We start from the raw sequence: 12,674 nt of genomic DNA on the forward strand, positions 1-12,674 counted from the left end.
ACTAGGTTAGGAAACAAGACTTGTCTCTAATTGCCTAATATGAGCCTTAAATTAATTACTTTAGTCATGTGAAGTCAACATTTCACTTTCACATAACCAATGGTAAACTTTACAGCTCTAGCTTAACATTACAGCATTGACATAAGGCAAGATTTCAAATGATTTCTTTATTTAGAGACAACTGGGAAGAAATTTTAAGTAATTTAAAATAATTTGATGATTTTTCCAAGTAATTAACCACAAATTTTAAAACCCCCCCCAAAATTTTTAAACCAAATCTGTGCATGCCCTGGATTATGAATTACTATAATTTCTCTAGCCATCAAAACATTGCCCATTGTCAAAATGATATACGGTAAGAAGTCCTTCAAAAAACATAACCACTATGTATACATGTAAGGTGCTCACACAAAAGTAATAAAGTCACGCATTTCACCTTACAGGGCAAAGTGTGATAGTGTCAAGTTTCAGGTGATCATGTTTGATAGCTTCAAGTAATATCTTTACTTCTAAACAGAAAATACACAGAAGTATCTGGAGGTAAAACCACCAAAAAACTCAACAGAAAATAGTGACTCTTAGCTCACAGTTTAAATTACTGATAGTAATACAACAAAATTCTAAGACTACTAAAATTCTGGGAGAGAAAAGTCAAGTTCTTTATAAAGACTCTGGAAGTTTTGGGGTTCTGCTGGGTTGAGATAAAGTTTTTCTCGGGGGGGGGGATAAAAAGAGAAACTGCTTGCGGGTGGGGGTGGGGGTGGGCATGTAGGAAATGTGAAAGTTCTTTGAGACAAAAGTGAATGTTAAAGCAAAGAAAATTTGGCACACACCTTACCACAAATAAAGTCACAAATGAAGCCCCCTCTTCTATTAAGCTTATCTTTAAGATCATGTAGAAGGCAATTAACTCCCTTCTCACACATAATAAAGTTACTTCTATTCAAGTTTTCTCCCCATGACTAGATAGTTGACAAGCATAAACATGCATGTGAAAACATCCCTGGGCATTCTAAACTTCTAAGCTTTTTTTTGTTTTGTTTTCAAGTAGTATCCAAGATTCAATACAAATTAGCATCTTCTTTCTTTGCACAGTTTCAAAACAAAACATATGCCAAAGGTCACTCTCACCACGTATTATAACAAGTTATCTTAAATTTAGTTTCATGGGGATTTGTAGCTCTACAAAAACCTATGTAAATTCTTTAAATATCAGTTGTTGCACTTACCACACTCCCCACCGCAATATCTCTAAGTCATACACACAAAAAAATCTCCATAAATGAAACTAAGGGGCAGATATCAGACAATATTCTAGAGGAGGAAAAAATTCTAAGCCAGGTTTTTTTTTAACATCTACATTCCCAAACAAGACACTGCATTACAATGGAACATCTTCATTCGTTCTGAATGTTAGTGCCCTTAAAAGAGGCTGGATTAACTCAATTTTTGAATCCCCAGGACACAGTAACTATGTATGTTTGTTAAGTTTCCATTAAATTCCACCAAAAAGTCTTTAAAAGAAATGTAAGAAACGATCTTAAACCTAAATTCCATATTCCAAACAAACACAAGATCTCACTAGATCACTCAGTCCATCTCCCACCCCTACCAATAAGGACCGTCCACTCACTTAATTCTATTCAAATCCATAATCTTTTTTAGATTTCAAAGGAGTGACTCTTCACCTTACAGACACAGGAGAGACCCTTCCTTCCAGGATAATTAACTTCTGAGCTTACGCTTATGAACTTTTTATACTCAGTTTTACATTACAACTTGCTGTAGACATTGACAGGACTCAACTTTTTGGCAAGGTTTGAAGTCTAAATGAATTTGGACAGCCACCATAAACATCACTGCTATTCCAAGGCAAATCCTCCAAAAGCGCTGGGGTACTTTAAATGTAAGTCATATGTATACTAAAAATCTTAATATAACTGAGTGAACTTTTTTCATAACTGCAGTCTCTTTGAAACGATCTTCTTCCGTTTAAAATCTTAGCACCTGAAATTTTAATTCTCTTTCCACATTTATACTCTAGCTGAAAAAAATATTCTCGTAACTTATCAAGATATGAGAAGTTTACAAAACAAAAGCTAAAGGTAATTCCACTGAATTATGAAAACGCCCCCAAAATCAAAATATTAAATATATCCATTCTTAAATACTTTGTATATGTAAAGTGTAAAGGATCACAGAGAAAATCTTAAGTATTCAAAGATAAAAAGTAACTAAAAATAACTTTGCACAAAACTTTCTTATGACTCATCAATAGTTACATGACTCTAATTAAATTTAAGTGTGAACAAAAACTCACTGAATAATATTTTTTAATTCCTTCCATTCAAAAATTGTCTACGTAGTTTGCTTGGGAGCGGGGGGGGGGTGGGGGGGGACAGAAACTGACTACTTAGTTTCATTCAGAGGCCCTCACCTCAACCTTTCCTTTCCGCTTCCGCAAACCACAAAGTTAATTCCATGCAAAACACTATACGTGGACAGAAGCTCTAGGTTAGAACCCTGAGTCATTACACACAGATCGCTCCAAAATTTGCCAGTATTTACAATAATGAGTTATACCCTAGTGATTAAGAGCCCAGGCTGGCTACAGACTCCTGGTCCCAGCTGTATGACCTTGGATGAGTCACCGCTCAGTTTCCTCATCTGTGAAATGGGTAACAGTTCCTACCGGGAGGATAAGCGACTTAATTAACACACATAAGGCCCTGAAGAAAAGTGCCTGGCGCTATTCGTCCTAATCTTTAAATCAGTGTGAAAACAATGTTATAAGGTGTATTTTCTGACAACTTGGGCGGAATTCAAGAACCAAATGGTGCTGGCATTCAAGTACTGCACCTAGATTACAAGATCCACATCATCCAAGGGTTGGACGACAGGCACAGAGTCAGAGTCACTCACTCACTAATTCTGCCATTTTTAACTATTTTGGACCAGGGAGGGGCCTTTCGCTAAGTGTGAAGCTATTCAGCAGCTCCGGTGGCTCTAAACGACAGTGGGTCTGTGCCTATTAACAGACTTGTGAAGTTCCGTTGCAATACCCAGGTATCAATGATAATTTACGCATCCTCAGCCACCAATTCCTCCCGCTGCTAAACAAGTCATCAATCCACCTCGAGTGGCCGGGCTCACTTGCACTCACTGCACAACTTCGGAGCATGCCGAGTGCCCTGGCTCCAGCACACACCCCAAAAGGGCCGCGCGGGGACCGGGCTCGCGACCTTCCACGGCGCCTAGCCCGGCAGCCAGCCCCATTTTCTTAACCCGCGCATTGTCCTTGCGGAGAACCCCGGCCGTTCCCACACTGGTGGGGACCAAGAGGAGGGACGAGGGAGGAGCTGGGGGAAGAGGATGAGGAGGAAGAGGAGGAGGAGGAGGAAGACAACCTCCTCCCCTTCGCTCGGGCGACCAGTGAAGGTCTGGCGCTTTCTCCGGCCCCCAGGCCCCGGCTCCCGGGAGGCCGCGGCCCCATCTCCCACCCTCCGCAACTTTCCCTCCGCTCGCACCCGCCTCTCCTCCGGGACCGGGCCTGTCGGGTTCCCTCCCCCGGCGGCCGGCCCCGGGCCGCGGCGCCTCCTCCTAAAATGGCAGGTCCCTCCCTCCGCCCGGCCGGCCTCGGCACGGGCCCGGTTGCAGGCCGCGGGGGGAGCCGGGCGCCGGGCCGGGCCGGGCGGGGCCGGGGCCGCGGCCGGGCCGGGCCGGACACTCACCGGGACGATGGCGGGGCGCTCGCGCCGTTCCCTCCGGTGAGTCTCTGCCTCGGGCTCTCGCCGCTGCGCTCTCGCCTCGGCCTCCGCAGCCAGCGCCGCCCCGGCCTCCTCTCTCCGCCCCCGGCGCTCCCGGCTCTGCGGCCGAGCCGCAGCCTCCTCAGTCTCTCTCCGGCTCGCGGTTCCAGCGGCGCCCGGGGCCGGGGAGGCGACAGCACCCTCCCCGGCAAATACCGCAGTCCCCGGACCCCGACTCCCGGCGGCGGGGCCGCGAGGCCCGGCCCGGCGCGGAGGGCGGCGGCGGCGAGGCCGGGCGCCGAGTCGCGGCCGCTGCCGGTGGCTTCTTCCCGAGGAGGATTTTGTAAATCTCACAAAATGGCGCGCGCTCCAAACCTGCGCAGCGAGAAGCGCCGGGGCCCGAGCGGCGGCGGCGGCGGCGGCTCCTCCGCCAGGAGAGCCCGAACCGCCCGCCCCCGAGTCCCCGCACAGACAGACAGACACTCACACACTCACACACACACGCACGCACACTCGTCCTCGCACACGCTCACTCACATACACACTCTCACACTCACACCGGTCCCGCCCGCTCGCCGGCGGCGGCAGCGGCACCAACAGCAGCAGCAGGAACAGCAGCAGAAGCGGCGGCGGCGGCGGCGCCCGCACCCCCCGCTCGGGGTGTCCGCTCCCTGAGCCCGTCCCGGGCCGCGATCAGCAGCAGCGACGGCAGCAGTCTCCCCGGATCCCCCCGCCGCTCTTGCCGCCGCCACCCCCGCCTCACTCCAATGGGGCTTTTTATTATTATTCGGGCGGGAAGCGAAAGGGTTTAAAAAAAAACCAACCAACAAAATGGCGACGGACCGACCCGGTCGCTATAGCAACTGTCAATCAAAACGCAAAACCCAGGCTGACGTGCAGACGTCCTCCTCCCGCCCCCCGGCCCCAAGCCGGAGGGCGGGGCCTGTTGCTCGGGTAACGGCAGATTCCGTTCCCTCCTTTCCCTCTCCCCGTCCGTCCCCAACCAACCACCCAACCCCCCTCAGGTCACGTGAAGGATAAATTCGGAGTTCGGGCCCGCTACGAGTGTCAGAGGAGGGCGCGTGATTCGCTCGGGGGAGGGGAGAAGAGGGGGATGGCCGGGCCGAGGTAGGGAAGGGGAAAAGGAAGGAGGGCGAGGCGGCGGCCCGGCCTGTGCGCGAGCGCCCGCCTCTTCCCCGGCCGCCCGGCCGCGCCCCGCCCCGCTCCCGCCGCGCCCGCCGCGCCCGCGCCGACTGCGGCCCGCAGAGCGCGCGCGGGCCCCGCGCCACCGCCCTCGCAGCCCAGCGCTTCCGCGTCGTGCGCCCGCAGCCCCGCCTGCTCCGGGGGGAGGGGGGCCGGACTCTGAGGCCGCGTGGGGACCCGGGGAACCCACCCCCCGCGCGCCTGGGCCGGGGGGTTCTCACCTTCATCCCCGGGGAGCGCGCCAGCCGCGCACGTCCGCGGGTTTAAGCTGTTCTTCGAAGGGCTCGCGTGCCCCCCTCGCCGGAAAATGCCCACGGAGGCTGCGGCGGGGGGTGGGGAAGAGGCCGCCTCCGCGTTTCAGACATCTCAGGAATTCCGGACGCTTCGCCCGCATTCACGATGCCCCTGCGGCTGACACCTTGATTAAATCCTGTCTCTCGGTCTTTGAGGCGGCCAATGCAAGCGTACAGAAATTATGGACGGAGCCATCATAAAAACTTTAGGCTGTGCAGGCTCTCCCAGGCATTCCCACGGATTTCAACCGCCCCCCCTCCCGCCTTTCCGGGCACAGCCTTCCTTCCCCGTCGGAATTCCCCGAAAATTAATCGTCTTAAGCTGTTACTGTATCTTTGTCCAACTCCCTGATTTTCTTTTTCATGTACCGTCTCAGTTTCCAGATTCTAGATCCGCCCACAATTTATTAATATTCTGGCCTTGGTTTATCTTTGTTTTATCTAGACCTTCTTCCTGACTAAATATTGCGAGGTGTGCTCCCCAGGCATTAAAACCTAGGTACGCTAGTAGCCCTGCTGTGCTGGCTACTATGTAATTAGTAGACAGCCACTGTCTGAAATTATATTTTGTATCAAGTCTAGTAAAATGGCATTTAATATTATGGTAAAAAGGATATGATACATAATATTTTACTCTTATTCACCAGTTTATGGATTTATTTCTAAGCTTGTTTTTGCAATCTTATGATAATGTATCAATTTTTTCGGAAGCTTAAACCGTTCATAAGTGCAGTGGCTGCAGATACAATCTTACAGGTGTAAAGAAAAACAACCCTATGGCCTATATGGGAGAAGAATCTAAAAAAAAGCAGATGTATGAATATGTCTAACTGTTTCACTTTGCTGTACACCTGAAACTAACACAACATTGTAAATCAACTATACTCCGATAAATAAAATGTTTTTAATCTTTTAGTACAAATCAAAAGGAAAAACAACCCCGTTATAAATACTGGTCTCTAGCCTGTGTGACTGGAGAAAAGACACTTGAGTTTTTCCAACAAATGTTTCCCTCCTACAGTTATTAGAACCCTGATATACTAAGGCAACCATTCAAATTAGCACAGGCCATGAAAGAAACCAGACTAAACTTAAGATAAATTAGGCAAAAAGTAGGCAAATAACTTACTTCAGACTGATTCTCATGGTATCAAAAGTTGCCATGACTATCAAAAGTTCTTTTAGAGTGCCGACTTTTTCAAAATTAGTAATGCAGTTAAAGTCCACATTCAACTCGATTGTTTTGAAGGAAGTGGCGAAGAGTGTCCCTATTGGGGTGAGAGATTGCAATCTTGACTCTGCCCAAACTTACACTTCCACCTATACAACCAACTCCTTCCTCCCTCCTGTTTCTCTTCTCCCGGCTCCCACCGCCAAACCCACCCCCATCCACCACAGTTTCACTTCTATCAGGACACTTAAGCATCTGCAACCTTTAACACTAAATTAAATTTGAGTCCATTTTTTATTGCTGGTGGGACTTACCTGGTGGCGCAGTGGTTAAGAATTGGCCTGCCAATGCAGAGGACATGGGTTTGAGCCCTGATCCGGGAAGATCCCACATGCTGCAGTGCAACTAAGCCCGCGAGCCACAACTACTGAGCCCGTGAGCCACTGCTCACTGCTGAAGCCTGTACTCTGCAACAAGAGAAGCCACCGCAATGAGAAGCCCACGCACCGCAACGAAGAGTAGCCCCCGCTCACCGCAACCAGAGAAAGCCTTTGCGCAGCAACAAAGACCCAACGCAGCCAAAAATAAAAATAAATAAATTTATTTTAAAAAATGTTTATTGCTGGTAATGAAGGAAACTTGCATAAGTAATCTTCTAGATAACCTGAAAAGAATATGACAGTGTCTCAAGAAATGTGCCCTTGTCTTCAGTCAAGTCCATCTAGAAGGTTATCAGGGTGAAGCAGAATCTTGAGCTTATAGTCATGCAGTAATAGAAGGCATTGCTGGTCTTCATATCTAGAAGGCTGCACCCTTTCTCCCCTCCACCCCACCGCCACCACCATGCCTCCTCCCAGTATGACAGCCTTAAACAACGTTGATCAATAAAATAAGCTGTCCAGGTTGGAATGCTGTAAAATGGTTTTATACAGGCTTCACCTAAAAAGTAACCTGTGAATTATGCTAATCCCAAGCATGTGAACCCATGTAGGCAGGAAGGACTCTGGTACAGATGCCAGTTTAGTCTTGACTAGGTTCAGTGATTAAATCCTTGCTCTCATCTGACAATCTTCCCATCAGGTCCACTGACAGATGTATTACAAATATATCTAGTCATAGAAATTAACATCTACAAGCAAAGACCCCCAAATCACAGATGGTAACATCCTGCACATACCCAGTACATTCCAGGGTATACTCTAAACCTCAGCAACATTACATCCCCGTTATACCAGTGAGAAATCAAGTCCTGAATAATTAAATAACTTTCCCAAGGTCATACCACCAGTAAGTGGTAAAGCCAAGATTTAAACTCATGTGTAATTGCAAAGCCTATGTTCTTTCCACAACACCAAAATGATGCAAGATTATTTGGAGATCGGGTTTTTACAGAGGTAATCAAGATAAGGTCATTGGAGTGAGCCCTAATCCAATGACTGATGTCCTTATAAAAAAGTAAAATTTGAACACACAGACACAGGGAAGATGATGTGAAGACACAGGGAGAACGCCACCTACACCTGAGGCTGCCAGAAACTGGTAGAGAGGCTTGGAACAAGATTCCGTTTTGGACTTCTAGCCTCCAGAACTGTGAGACAATACCACCTGGTTGGTGGTATTTGGTTATGGCAGTCCCGGCAGACTGATACACTGATCTAAGTCCAGGTGCCAGGGGTTTTTTTTGCTGGTTTCCAAATCTGTTCATGACCACTCTTGGTGGTGTACCATACTAAGCCCAAAAGTTCAGTAGTTGGAACCCCACTGGGAGTTATAACCCAAACATTCCAAGGATAAACAAGCTAACCAAGAATCCTATCTTTGAGCCTCATACCAGGTGACAAGGTGCACAATTTACACTTCATGCCTGGACAGTGGTGAGGACACCCTTGCCCTTCTCACAGACTTCTGAGTGAAAGTTCTTGATTGTTCCCTCATACAAGCTTTATTGTTTGTTCTGATTTTAAAAGTAATTCATGTATATCAAACAGATTAAAAAGAAACAAAATAAATTAAAACAAGAGAGGGGCCTTATTTAAGCTGACAAATGTAGTATGCTGAATGGACCGAAAAGTTAACACTCAGTTCTCTACAGTGGAGGTCCAAAGCCAAAAAATAAAAGTAATATATGGTCATTACAGACAGTTTTACAATATGGAAAACAATAGAAGTAAAGATTATTCATAGATACCACCCAGAGGTAAACCTTGTTATTAGCTTCATACTGGAATAAGTCCTCCCAGATTTTCTTAGGGAGACATGAGCTCACGCACACACATACAACATACAGAAGTACCTTTTATGCCTTTTGCCTTTTTTACTTAGTTATGCTGTGACTAAACTTCTGCGTTAATCAATTGAAATTTAGATAGTTATTTTAAAAGCTACAAGTATTCCATCAGTTGAATGAACCATAATTAATTTAATTGCTCCTCTAGTTTTTTTTTAAGGACGTTTTCCTCTTTTTTTTGTTATTACAAATAAAGCTGCATAAACAGCCCATATATACATTTTACACGCCTGTCTAGTTATTTCCTTAGTATAAGGGCATGTATCCTTAAAAGACTTGATTCATGTTGTGAACATATCCCACAGAAATGATTTCACTGATTTGCACTCCTAAAAGTAGTATGTGAGATGGCTTTTTCCCACACTCTACCACACCCTCTTGTTTTAATTTGCATTTCTTTGACCATTTAGTATCTTCTTTGTATATATGTATATATATGTTTATTAGCTATTTGTGCCCTGCTTGTGTATATCCTATGCCTATTTGGGGGAAAAGGAAATATATAATGTCATATATATCAATTGTAATTTTTATCGATTTCTTTTTTTTTTAGTTACTGCAAAGAATAAGGAGAAGGAGAAAAAGGAAGGAGGAAGGGGGGAGGGGATGAAGGAAGAGGTGGAGGAGAGAGGGAAGAAAGGGGGGAGGAGAAAGGAGAGGGGGAAGAAAAGAAGAAAAGAAAACTCGCAGGCCATATGCTGTTGTTAGGCTAGTATATGATATCAACACCAGACATTCATCACCACAGTCAATTTACCTGTGGCCATCTCTCCTTGGATCTAGCCCAGACTTCTTTCCTGCTCTCAGCCTCACTGCCCTCAGCATCCCTGCCTCCTCTTGAACAGGCACTGGGACCAAATGCTCTGCTGCCATTATCCTAGCATCAATGAGGTTGCCTACAAGGTTGTTTTATCCCAAGATGGGGTTCTAATGGTGTCATTTTTTAAAAGGAGGACAATACAATATTCATTACTTTCCTAACCTGTAAGAATGTTTACCAGTATTATTTCATGAATTATCATTAACATTTTCTTTTTCTGTGACATCAAGATAAAGGTTGAATAGAAAATGTGAAATTGTGGTTTAAATTGGATATTTGCACTGTTTGGGGATATCTTGAAACAGTATTTTGCAACATTTTGGCAAGACTTGAAAAGAAATACACTTTAATATATTGATTCATACATATATATAATACCCTCCTTGAAATTAACAGGTTGAGGAAAAATACCCTAATGAAACTGTGAAAAACAATTAAGTACATGAAATTAAATATTAAGTAAGTGACACAGAAATCTACAAAGGCCACTTACTTCAGTGGTTCATTAGCTCAACAGTTTTGGAGAATTTTGGCTATTTTCTTGGCGCTTTAATGTAGGTATGTAGTGGACTTCATTTAATATTCCTACAGTGTTTTTTGGTATGTCCATTTCCTGCTATTTTCCACTGTTTGCTTCAATTCAGTGCAAAAGATATTTATGTGGGTATAGCAGTGGTATTAGTTTATTACATTGTATTTGCATGTCTAAACTATAAGTGCTTTTAGGGCAAGGTTCCTATATTTTCATCTTTATATCACCATATCTGGCATACCATAAATACTGTTTTGCTTTGTATTGTTAAATGAATGATGATCTACTGCTATTTCCATCCTATTTTCCTACGTGAGGTTTTTGGCAATCATAAAACTTTACGAGAAACTGTCCATTGATTTGTATAGAAGTGGGAAATGTTCTCTTCTGATCTTAAAATGGATAGAATTTCTCTAGTGCCAGAGGAAAGATTGTTGCAGGGCAAAGCTGGAAGAAGAAGATTCCACTGAAGGGATACAGTAATGTTAGTGATTACCATGGAGCTAGTTCTATTTCATCAGTGTTTCTCAAACCAGTGTTCCTGCACAGTCCGCAGCTCACCCAAGTACCTCCAGTTTGAGAAACCATAGATTAGGGCATTCTCACTGGACAGAGGTTTAGGCAGGAATTCTGTGTGGCTGAGTCTTTTAGCTTCTATATCCCAAACACAAAAATAACAGCCTTCTGTCTGCTTGTACTATTAGCAGCTTAAGGGCAGAGTCAAATAACCAAACCATTTGTGAAGGTCAACAAAAACGCCTGTCCTTTCCCATGTCTGAAAGCAATTCCAGAATTTTAAAAGCAAAAATTATTTATTATGTTTCCTTTTTAAATCTATAACATAAAGAGTATAAAGACTAAGACAAAAGGAACCACTAATCCCATTATAATGACTGTTTATTTTAAAAATAACAATTCAAGCTTATGGTTTGAAAATCCAAACAGAACAGAAAAGAATGACATAAAGAGTAAAAGCCCCCTCCCAGCCTCTCGGCTTGTTCCTCCTTCCCCCTCCTTCTCAGGGCCGCAGAGGACTCTTTCTCAAATTCAGTATAATATCACCTGCTAAACACCTAAAGGGCTCTCACTGCTTTGGGGATAACACTCCTACTCCTCAGTTTGTCACCCAGTCCTCTCATGATCTGACCCTCAGGCCTTCTTGGTAGAGGCATCCCCAACTGAGGCCCCCAGAACACTGTTCTCTCTTTTGGAAGGTCTCATTCCCTCATCAAAGCATTTCTCTTCCTGCATCTTCATCGTAGGTTTCCTTTTCCATCTGCCAGGAGGAAAGGAAGCTCTTCAAGGGCAGAGACCTAGCTCACCTGGCTTTTTGTTTTTACCCCCAGTGCTTGAAATATACTGGCAACCAAGTAAACGTTTTTGTAAGAATGGAGTCACCATCGAATTGCGAAACAGCTGAAACCAGGAAATGGTTAAAAGCAAGAGAAGCCCACTTCACTCTGGGCTTGAAAGGGGGTGGCCATCTGCTTCCGGCCTTCCTCTCTGTCCCACGGTGGATGCAGGCTTCCTGCAGACTGGGAGGGAGCCTGCGTGGGAGAGTTATAAACCCAGAGGTGTTTTCAGGGAAGTGGGTCAATATCATGGGACCCGCTGACTTACTTTGCTAGAAAGGCCAGGTGGGGAGGGTCCCCCAGGGGTGCATCTGGGAGTCGCTCACCGGAAGATGATGCTGGGCAAGTTCCTGGAGCCAAAAGGGAATCTGACATTTCATTTCAGTGCGCCAAGCCCAAACACACTAAGAGGAAGGCAAGGATTCGGGGTGGATGCCAGAAACAGGAATAATTTCCTGGGCTATGTGCTTTCCAGCTAGACAGATAGAGTGGAGGCTCAAAGCCCAGTGTTCCGGGGGTCTGAGTTGACAGGGTCGAAGGTATATATGAGACAGAGGGATAATGTGGCAGGTAGAGTCATTCCGACCGCCAGGGACGGGCGCCCTGTCCTGAGCAGAAGGCACTCTGAGACATCATGGAATCCTAGGATGTTAGAGTGGGAAGGAGCCCCGCCCTCACCTGTCAGACCCCTAATCGTGAAGTCGCTGCTATGGCGTAGAAGAGACAAACAGGAGACCTTACCTGTTAGCTGTACAGCGACATTCTGTTCACATTAATCATTGGGGACATTTTCATTGCCTTGCAGTGAAGCAGGGCACAGGCAAAGTCCTGTGAGTCTGGACTTTCAAGAAGGGACTGCTGACCTTAACAGAGCAATAACAGAAACTGGAAAAGTGAGCGGTTGTAGGGACTGTGAACGTGAGCCTCTGGTCCAGCTCCACTACCTCCCTGCTGTAGGAACTTGGGTGGTTTACTTAACCTCTCTGAATCTGTTCTCTCATTTTATTTAATTTAATTTCTCTCATTTTAATTAATTAATTAATTTATTTATTTATTTTTATTTATCTATTTTTAGGTATGTGTAGTTTATTGTATGTATTTATACTTCAATAAAGCTACTACTACCAAAAAAAAAGCCTGCATCCCTAACTTTGTTCTCTCTCTTTTTTTTTTTTTTTTTTTTTTTTTTTTTTGCTGTACGCGGGCCTCTCACTGTTGTGGCCTCTCCCGTTGCGGAGCACAGGCTCCGGACGCGCAGGCTCAGAGGCCA

General features: G+C 45.4%; 1 protein-coding gene across 3 annotated transcripts in view; it reads right to left on the bottom strand.

Annotated features, from left to right (window-relative positions):
- DYRK1A (dual specificity tyrosine phosphorylation regulated kinase 1A) overlaps positions 1–5,483 on the bottom strand; it is a 140,616-nt gene extending 135,133 nt beyond the window's left edge. Inside the window, exon 1 of one of the 3 annotated variants that reach the window (XM_060098484.1) lies at positions 5,171–5,483. The gene's annotated coding sequence lies outside the window, so the exon portion shown is untranslated. Of the gene's footprint in view, positions 1–3,731; positions 3,888–5,170 lie in introns of those variants that run through there. The other 2 variants (XM_060098486.1, XM_060098483.1) reach the window with 2 other exon arrangements.
- Between the last annotated feature and the right edge of the window lie 7,191 nt (positions 5,484–12,674).

The sequence above is a fragment of the Mesoplodon densirostris genome, chromosome 5 (assembly GCF_025265405.1).
Source record: "Mesoplodon densirostris isolate mMesDen1 chromosome 5, mMesDen1 primary haplotype, whole genome shotgun sequence".
Taxonomy (NCBI): Eukaryota; Metazoa; Chordata; class Mammalia; order Artiodactyla; family Ziphiidae; genus Mesoplodon; species Mesoplodon densirostris.